General features: G+C 44.6%; 1 protein-coding gene across 1 annotated transcript in view; it reads left to right on the top strand.

Moving 5' to 3' along the window:
* Nucleotides 1-268: 268 nt before the first annotated feature.
* LARP4B (La ribonucleoprotein 4B) overlaps nt 269-8,036 on the top strand; it is a 65,977-nt gene continuing 58,209 nt past the window's right edge. Inside the window, exon 1 of the mRNA XM_079946744.1 lies at nt 269-904. The gene's annotated coding sequence lies outside the window, so the exon portion shown is untranslated. The remainder of the gene's footprint in view (nt 905-8,036) is intronic.

Below are 8,036 nucleotides of genomic sequence, written 5' to 3'. Positions count from 1 at the left end.
GCTAACCGCTACTAGAGCCTTCTGCGAATTCCTCCTCCCGGCCCCCACCTTCGCTCTCAACTCATGAAAGGGGCACTGACGTCACCCGCTCGCTCTCCGCGCGGCTCGCTTCACGTCACGCCGCGCCCCGCGCGCCGTCCCTGCCTCCGGGCCAATCACACGCGGAGAAGGTTACCGGCCTATTTCCACCCCTCCCTCTCTCCCTCCCTCCCCCTTCCCACAGCCTCTCTCTTTCGCCTGAGCGGAGGGGAGGAGATAGCGCGCGAGGCGTTTTTCGGGGAGGGGGGGGGAGAGGGGGCGAGTCTCCAGGCGTCGACCAATATCTTCCGCCGCCGGGGGAGGGACTTCCGCCCGGAGCCGGAAGCGGGGCTCGTGGGTCTCCCTGGCGCTCTCTCTCTCTCTTTCCCTCGCGCTCCGTCTCTCTCTCTCTCTCTCTCTCTCTCTCTGTCTCTCCCTCTCATATGCGAGCGAATTGTCTCCGCTGCTTCTTGGCGCCCAGAAGCCCCGGGGCCCGGACACCCGCCGCCGCCGCCGCCGCTCTCTCTTCCTCCTCCCGCCTCTCCGCTCCCTTCCCTCCCCGCTTGTCGCTCCTCCTCCTCCCCGCCGCCGCCGCCACTCCTCCTCCTCCCCCGCCTGGGCCCCGCTGCCGCCCCCCGCCGCCCTCTCTCTCCGTCTTTCTCTTTCTCTCTCTCTCTCTCTCACCCCTTCCTGGGATTCGGCAGCGGCGGCGGCGGCGGAGGAAGAACGAGAAGGAGGCGGCGGCGGCGGCGGGAGACGAAGACGGAGGCCGAGAGGAGGAGAAGCAGCAGCGGCGGCGGCGGCGGCAGCGAAGGATCCCTCAGGCCGGCCTCCGAGCGCGATCCCTCCCGGCCCGCCGGGGCCTTGCTGGCTGTTGGCTTGACAGGTGAGTGGAGGCCGCGTTCAGTAGCAGTCTAGCGGCGGCAGCAGCAGCAGCAGGGCCGCCGCTTCCTCCCGTCACCGCCCCGAGCCGCCGCCATTTTCTCACCCGAGGCCGCTCGCGGTGGGGGGCGGGGCTGGCCGCTGCAGGGAACTGGCCCCGGTTTCGTGGCCTTGCTCCTGCCGGGAGCTCCGCACTGCGTCGGCTTCGGCCTGGTCGCCGGCAGGGAAGCGCCGGGCCCGGCGGCGGCGGCATCTTCACGTGTTTCGTTTCGTTTCCTTCTCCCTCCTACACCCTCGGATTTGGTGTGGGGGGGGGGTGGAGAGAAGGAGGGAGAGATCGCCCTTTTAAGTTGATCCCAGGCTGTCCGAAAACGGAGGACACCCCACCCCCACTGGGGACCCGCCCCAAGCGGCAAGCTAAAGCTCCCCCTCGCTTCGTTTCCTCAAGCTCCCCCCAAAGCCCCACCGCCATAGTCCTCCTTGACTCACACCCTTATCTAAAGTTAGGAATTCAAACACACACGCCCTTCTTCCGTAACTTGCAATGGGTATTTTTTAAGTGTGACAGGAGGGTGGCTTTCCACTGCTTTCTCAGCGTGATTTTGATCATTTGGCGACTTTTGCCGAACTTTAAAGCAGGCAGTGAGTTTGCTGCAGTTCAGTTGAACGCGAGAGATCTAGGGGGTCTTGTGTCTAAATGGTTGGCTCTCCATAGCTCTGCATTTGAAAACATGGTGTGAGATCGTCTGGGTCTGAAGTTCAGTAACTAAGAAGGTGGGAGTCTGAGCCTTCCTGATGGACTGAGGAAATATGTCAGTTCCGTGTACTCACTGCAATGAAGTGGATTGTGTGCTGCTGCTGCTTTTCTTTTTCTTGCAAGTGCCATACTTTTTGTGCCATTTATCCTAACCTAAGAGTGAAATGAGTTTTGGAACTCTTATGTTATATTGATACTTCATAACTGCTCCATTCCTGCCAACTTTCATCACTGCACAACCAGCTCAGCCTTTTGCTGCTGAGGATACTGTGTACTGTATAAGAGCTGTAATAACAGAGCCATTTAATAGCCACTCTGATAGGTTTCCTGTTACACCATTTCTGGTTTCACTCTAGTTTCTAAAATTTAGCCATTTCAGGTGGCAACTTAGGTCTGTGTTGCTGGATGCTATTCATTTCAATAACAGTTTTGCATAATAACTTTGACCACTGTGATCAAGAAACCTGTGGCCTGCCACAACTCTCATCCCTGATCATTGGCAATGGTGACTTGGATTGCTGGGAGTTGTAGTCTTCCAGATATTGATGGGCTACTTGTTTCTCTTCCATAACCTACAGACATTTGCTGAAAGTAAACTTTATGCAAATGCCTAGTCAACTGGTTACTGATTTGAGGTTGTTGGGAGTTGTGATTTCAGCTTTTGTGTATAGATATACTAACAGAGTACTTTGTTAAAATGCTTTTTGGACAGTAGCATGGTTGCAGTCACAATCTAGCTTGCAAATACATAGTACATAGACAGTATGTTGAATGCGGCTCATAGAGAGTAAACTAGATTTTTTTCCAAGGTATATAAAGGATTTCCTGTTTTGGTGTAAACATCTTTCATTTGCATCATGGGGTGGATCCAGACTAAGTTGGTTTCATTTTGTTCTCAATGAAATCTGGGACAAATTAATAATGACTTTACTTATGTCCCTTTGATTTTAGTGCCACTCAGGCTGGATTTAGCCTTTGTGTTGGACTGCCTATATACAAATTCTCTGCTTTCTATCAATTGTGAAAGTTTATGAAATAGATCCTTCTATCACAAGGCCAGAATTTTGGTTCAGGACCAAAGCTGCAGGGACAGCGAGATTGAATTTTGGCAACCTTGAGATACAGAAGGTGAAGCCTGAATATTTTAGCTCTTGGTTTGTGGCTCATATGGTCTGGTTTTGTTGGACTTCATCAGAAGACTAAACAAATTTGTACTAAAAGCCTTTAGTCTGTTCAGAGAAGGGAGACTACATGAGGCATCATTTCAAAGACATTTGCAAACCACTTCAATACAATTCTTACTTGTCTCTTCCTTGTGTCTCCATGGCTGCTGCTCTCTTTAAACTTTTCAGTGGAACCTAGAGGCTTTCTGAGTATCTTTGGGGAAAAAAAACCCTTCATTTTAATGTAAAACATCTGCTTATCTGTTGTTGTTGTTATTATTATTATTTATTACCATTATTATTATTATTATCATCATCATCATCATCCCCACCCTCTGTAATGTAAAGCTGATAAGCTATCTAACTGTTGGACTTAAGTAGTAAACACTTGTTCTGAAGCATGGACAGATCTCATTTTTTGCACACCCCCCTTAAAAAAACAAAATCAGTTGACAATCTTTTGGTTTAATTTGTGTTTATATTCATGCAAACACCAAAATGCTGGGAAAGTATGGCTGTTAAGGGCCACACCATTAAGACACATTAGGCAATATAGATATGGTATGGTACCCTTTTATTGTCATCTTTCAGGCTTCACTACCTTCAAGCTGGATGGTTGTTAGTGGCCAGGACTCTGAAGATCATCAGGTCCGAGCCCCTGCCACAGATAAAGCATTTTGATGCATATTTCTTTTAGGTAGTTTAAGTGAGAGAATGGTCAGGACGAAGATTGCTGTTGTGCTGATGCCAGTATAATGTGGCAGAAGCAACATAATATTGTGTACTCCAGATTGAGAGCAGCATTGTGGCAATACTTTTCTGTGGCAGGGCTCAGCTCTGTAATATTCAAACCATGAACAAAATTACATTTGAACATGTGCAGAGTGGAATTTCCCTTTAAATGAGTCACCAGAACACTGCTTGATATGAAATATTACTTCACAGGCTGTACTTTCCTTAGAAAGTTTTGAGCCCTAGTTTTGTAAAAAAGTAGATACACCATTTAAGAATAGAAAATCATTTCTGATGTATGCATACTTACTGTACCTTTTCATAAAATTTGTGAGTGCTATATCTCTTTTCTCAAGTTTTTCCCCCTTCTGAGAATAAGATTATGATGAATGACAGAATTACAATGAGACTTAAGGAAGAGAATTATGCATTACTTACATAAAGTATTGTCTAATCTTTCATATACGTTGTACTTCCTTAGTTACTTTAAAGACAAGAGTTTTCTAAGGGGACAATGATACTAACGCTACAATATCATGGAGAACTCTACTCTAGAGTTGTGTTCAGCTGAGTAATTGGAATTAATGTGTCTTAAATTATGTCTGCTAATTTCAGTAGGACACCTCTGAGTATGACTTAACTTGGACACGACCCTTTGCCCTAACCCCATATATTTCGCATACAGTTACAAAGCAGTAAAGCCTGACTCCTTCCTATGCCATAAACTCATAGGTAATTAGGAAAAAAGTGCTTTCCTTTTTTCTCATTCTGCACTTCTCAGAAATATTAGCCTACCATACAGGATTTTTGTTTCAGGATTGTAAAACCAGCCCATGTGTAGGAGATGTACAGAACAGAAGGGTTAAGAATAGAATTTAGAATAGAATTTATTATTTATACCCTGCCCATCTGGCTGCATTTGCTTCCCTTGTGGCTATCCTGCGCTAGGAGAGGGTTAGAGTAAATGACCTCCAAGGTCCCTTCCAACTCATATAATCCTTTGTGGATATGATTGGTTGCCAGGTGGGTACTTATAACCTGGAACGGTAGCCTCAGTTGCATAGACTCCCATGTTTCTAGTCCAGTGAATAAACGGATCTGAGACGGGTCCACTCCTCTGTCACTGAAAGCCATCCAACTCCAAATGAATCATAGGATACCATACCATATTGCCTAAATAATGCATCTGTTGAGGGTTTGGCCCCTTACATTTGCACTTGCCTGAGTGAACATGGAACGCCGTGGTGGCTACTGTTGGTTGAATTCGATTAAATTTTGAGAAACCTATACCTGCAACTCTCTGACCAAGCAACTTGTAATTGAACATGAGAAACTGATGGGAAAAGGAAAGGAAGCAATATGACAGCCCATCATTTAGAAATATAGGACATCACCTAAAATTTACATTATGCCTATTTGGGGTTAATTTGTTAAGTGAAAAATGCAGAGTAACCAAATCAGAAAAAGATGTTCAAAGAAATCTCACCATAAGCATAACTGAGGGGCTAAACCCAAATCTTCAATAGTTGTGTCTACGATTTGCTCTCTGTGGCAAAAAATAGTTATTTCTCCCTTTAAGGTTCTTTTAGATCTACTAACAGTATATCCTAGAGCTTCTTGCCACCTTTCCTCTAAGAAGCCTTTCCTCTAGTTGGCCTACATGGTGGTTCTCCTGCTCCCTTTTACCCTTACAACAACCCTGTCAGGTAGGTTAAGCTAAGAGACTGTGTGCTTCTTTGCTGAGTGCAGATTTGAATCCTGGTCTTCCCAGACCAACACTTTTAACTACTACACTGCAGTGGCTATCTTTATAAATTCTATTCTTTATAAAATTAAAACAGTTTTTGTTGTGTTATGTTCTACACGCCCAGTTTATACTAAGTGAGGCTAGTTAATGTTGTGTTTTGGTCTTTCAGGTAGACATTGGGCTGATGTGTACATGTGTGGGAAAAGATACATGTCCAGGTAGAAATTATTCAGATGCATTTGTAGTAAGTGTTTGGGAAAGCTGTACTTGTAGAATTTCTGACTGGATATTCACTTCATAATGCTGTGATGGAGCTCCACACATTTATAGATGCCAGGCAGAAATTCTTCGGTGAGTACATCACAAGTGTTGGGAGAAGGTGTACCTGTAGAATTACAGGTTTCCTGTTAAATACACATATTAGCTGTCTGTATTAGTTCCCTATTTTAGGAAGAATTTGGTGATGCAGAAGCTCTTAATGCCTTCATTGAGAAATTTTATTTATTCCTGTAATTGCTCCTAACTCTTAACTTCTGTCTTATATTTTCCTCCCAAACCGGCACTTCCTCTCATCCCTGTCCTGAATTAAAGAATTTCCTGGAAAATTACTGGTGCTAAACTGCAGGAGAGATAACACAAAATATTTAGGACAATTCTTGATAATAGAATAATGGTTACTTTTACTAACCATTTTAGCTTTTATTTTAAATCTTAGGTGATAAAGAGTACTGATTTTGTTAAATAGCAGTAATATTACATGGTATTGACCCAAAACTCTGGTACAAGCAAAGTCACTAAAAGTTGCTTGTTTTACTTGGCTTCAAATCGGAGAGTTTAAAAAAGGTTTGGGCTCTTACGTTATGGTTTATGGTTGAGGATATTTTAATGAATACTTCCTGGTTCAATGCTGCTGGACTATTAATTGTTTCCAATGAAATACAGCAACTGAGATTTTATCCCTCTTTCCAAATATATTGTTCCTTTTTCCAGATGTCTGCTTTATCCTGTTGATACCGAGAATTATTTTTTCCTACTTGAGAAACATTGGAAGCCTCTTCAACCCTTAAAGTGAGCAATGGCTATCTATTCTATCAGTGCAGGAGCTATGGTGACTACCAGTGTTAGAAATAAGTCAGGAGAATTTTGCGACTAATGCGTATGCAATTGTAACCGCATGGAGATCTCTGGGTGCCTGGTTGGTGACTGGGGAAAGCAAAATGTCACTTAGAGAAGGATCTGAAATATTTTAATTGAAGCTTGAATTTGTTTTATTCTGGATTATTTTATTTGATCTTTTAGTGTGTTGTAAACCACTTTGAGATTTGTTCTTTAAAAGATAAAGCGGTGCAGAAATGCTGCTGCTGCTGATAATGATAATAACAATTAATAAATAATAAGTGCATTTAAAAATGCATTTAAAAATTGCAGCAACTATAACCCATCTGTAAGGTACCATTTAGCGATTATATATTTCTAACATTGCTGACTAGGTAGCGGGGGTATTGTTTGATTCAGGCTCTGTGATGGAGGCCAAATTTGGCTGTAAACAACAGAAGTACATGGGTGCAATTCGTTTTGTTTTGTTGGAAATTTAAAATGTAAGAGTTATTTGTGAAGGACTGTAGCTCAGAACATCTGCTTTGTATGCAGATTCAATCCCTGGCATTTCCAGTAGGACTGAAAATTCCTCTGTGCTTGAAACCCTGCAGAACCAGGTCCAATCAGCATAGACAATACTGAGCTAGATGGACCAATGGTCTGGCTTGGTATAAGGCAGCTTCCTATATTACTGTGGCTTAAGTAAAGCAAAGTACAGTCACTTCTGGGTTTGTGGCAAAGTACAGCTTCCTATATTACTGTGGCTTAAGTAAAGCAAAGTACAGTCATACTTTGGTTTCCGAACAGCTTAGTTCTCGAATGTTTTGGCTTCCGAACGCCACAAACCCAGAAGTGACTGTTGTGGTTTGCGAACTATTTTTGGAAGCTGAATGTCCAATGGGGCTTCCATGGCTTCCGATTGGCTGCAGGAGCTTTGGTTTCCGAACGTTTTGGAAGTTGAACGGACTTCCGGGATGGATTTTGTTTGACTTCCAAGGTATGACTGTAGTATGAATATCTTTTTTTTATGGAGCTGGCAAAATAAAACAAGTAAAAGTGAATAATGCAGTGAATATTATGTGATTTCAAAATTTTGTTTGAGATCCAAAGAGCTGATTAAAGGTAAAGGTAAAGGTACCCCTGCCCGTACGGGCCAGTCTTGACAGACTCTGGGGTTGTGCGCCCATCTCACTTAAGAGGCCAGGGGCCAGCGCTGTCCGGAGACACTTCCGGGTCACGTGGCCAGCGTGACATCGCTGCTCTGGCGAGCCAGAGCCGCACACGGAAACGCCGTTTACCTTCCCGCTGGTAAGCAGTCCCTATTTATCTACTTGCACCCGGAGGTGCTTTCGAACTGCTAGGTTGGCAGGCGCTGGGACCGAGCAGCGGGAGCGCACCCCGCTGCAGGGATTCGAACCGCCGACCTTTCGATCGGCAAGTCCTAGGCGCTGAGGCTTTAACCCACAGCGCCACCTGCGTCCCTCAAAAGAGCTGATTAGGCTCATGCAAACAGATTGTATTAGCCTACTGTTTTGTTTTTTACTTTCACTGGCTAACCCCATGCCTTGTTAAAAATGTATTTTGAGGTTTGCTATATAGTTTGGTGGGAGTAGATGTTTGTAGGGAGAAGTCTAAAGTT

This window comes from Podarcis cretensis, assembly GCF_951804945.1.
Source record: "Podarcis cretensis genome assembly, chromosome: 12".
Taxonomy (NCBI): Eukaryota; Metazoa; Chordata; class Lepidosauria; order Squamata; family Lacertidae; genus Podarcis; species Podarcis cretensis.
The sequence above is the reverse complement of the archived record's forward strand: the minus strand, read 5'-3'. Positions and strand labels throughout refer to the sequence as shown.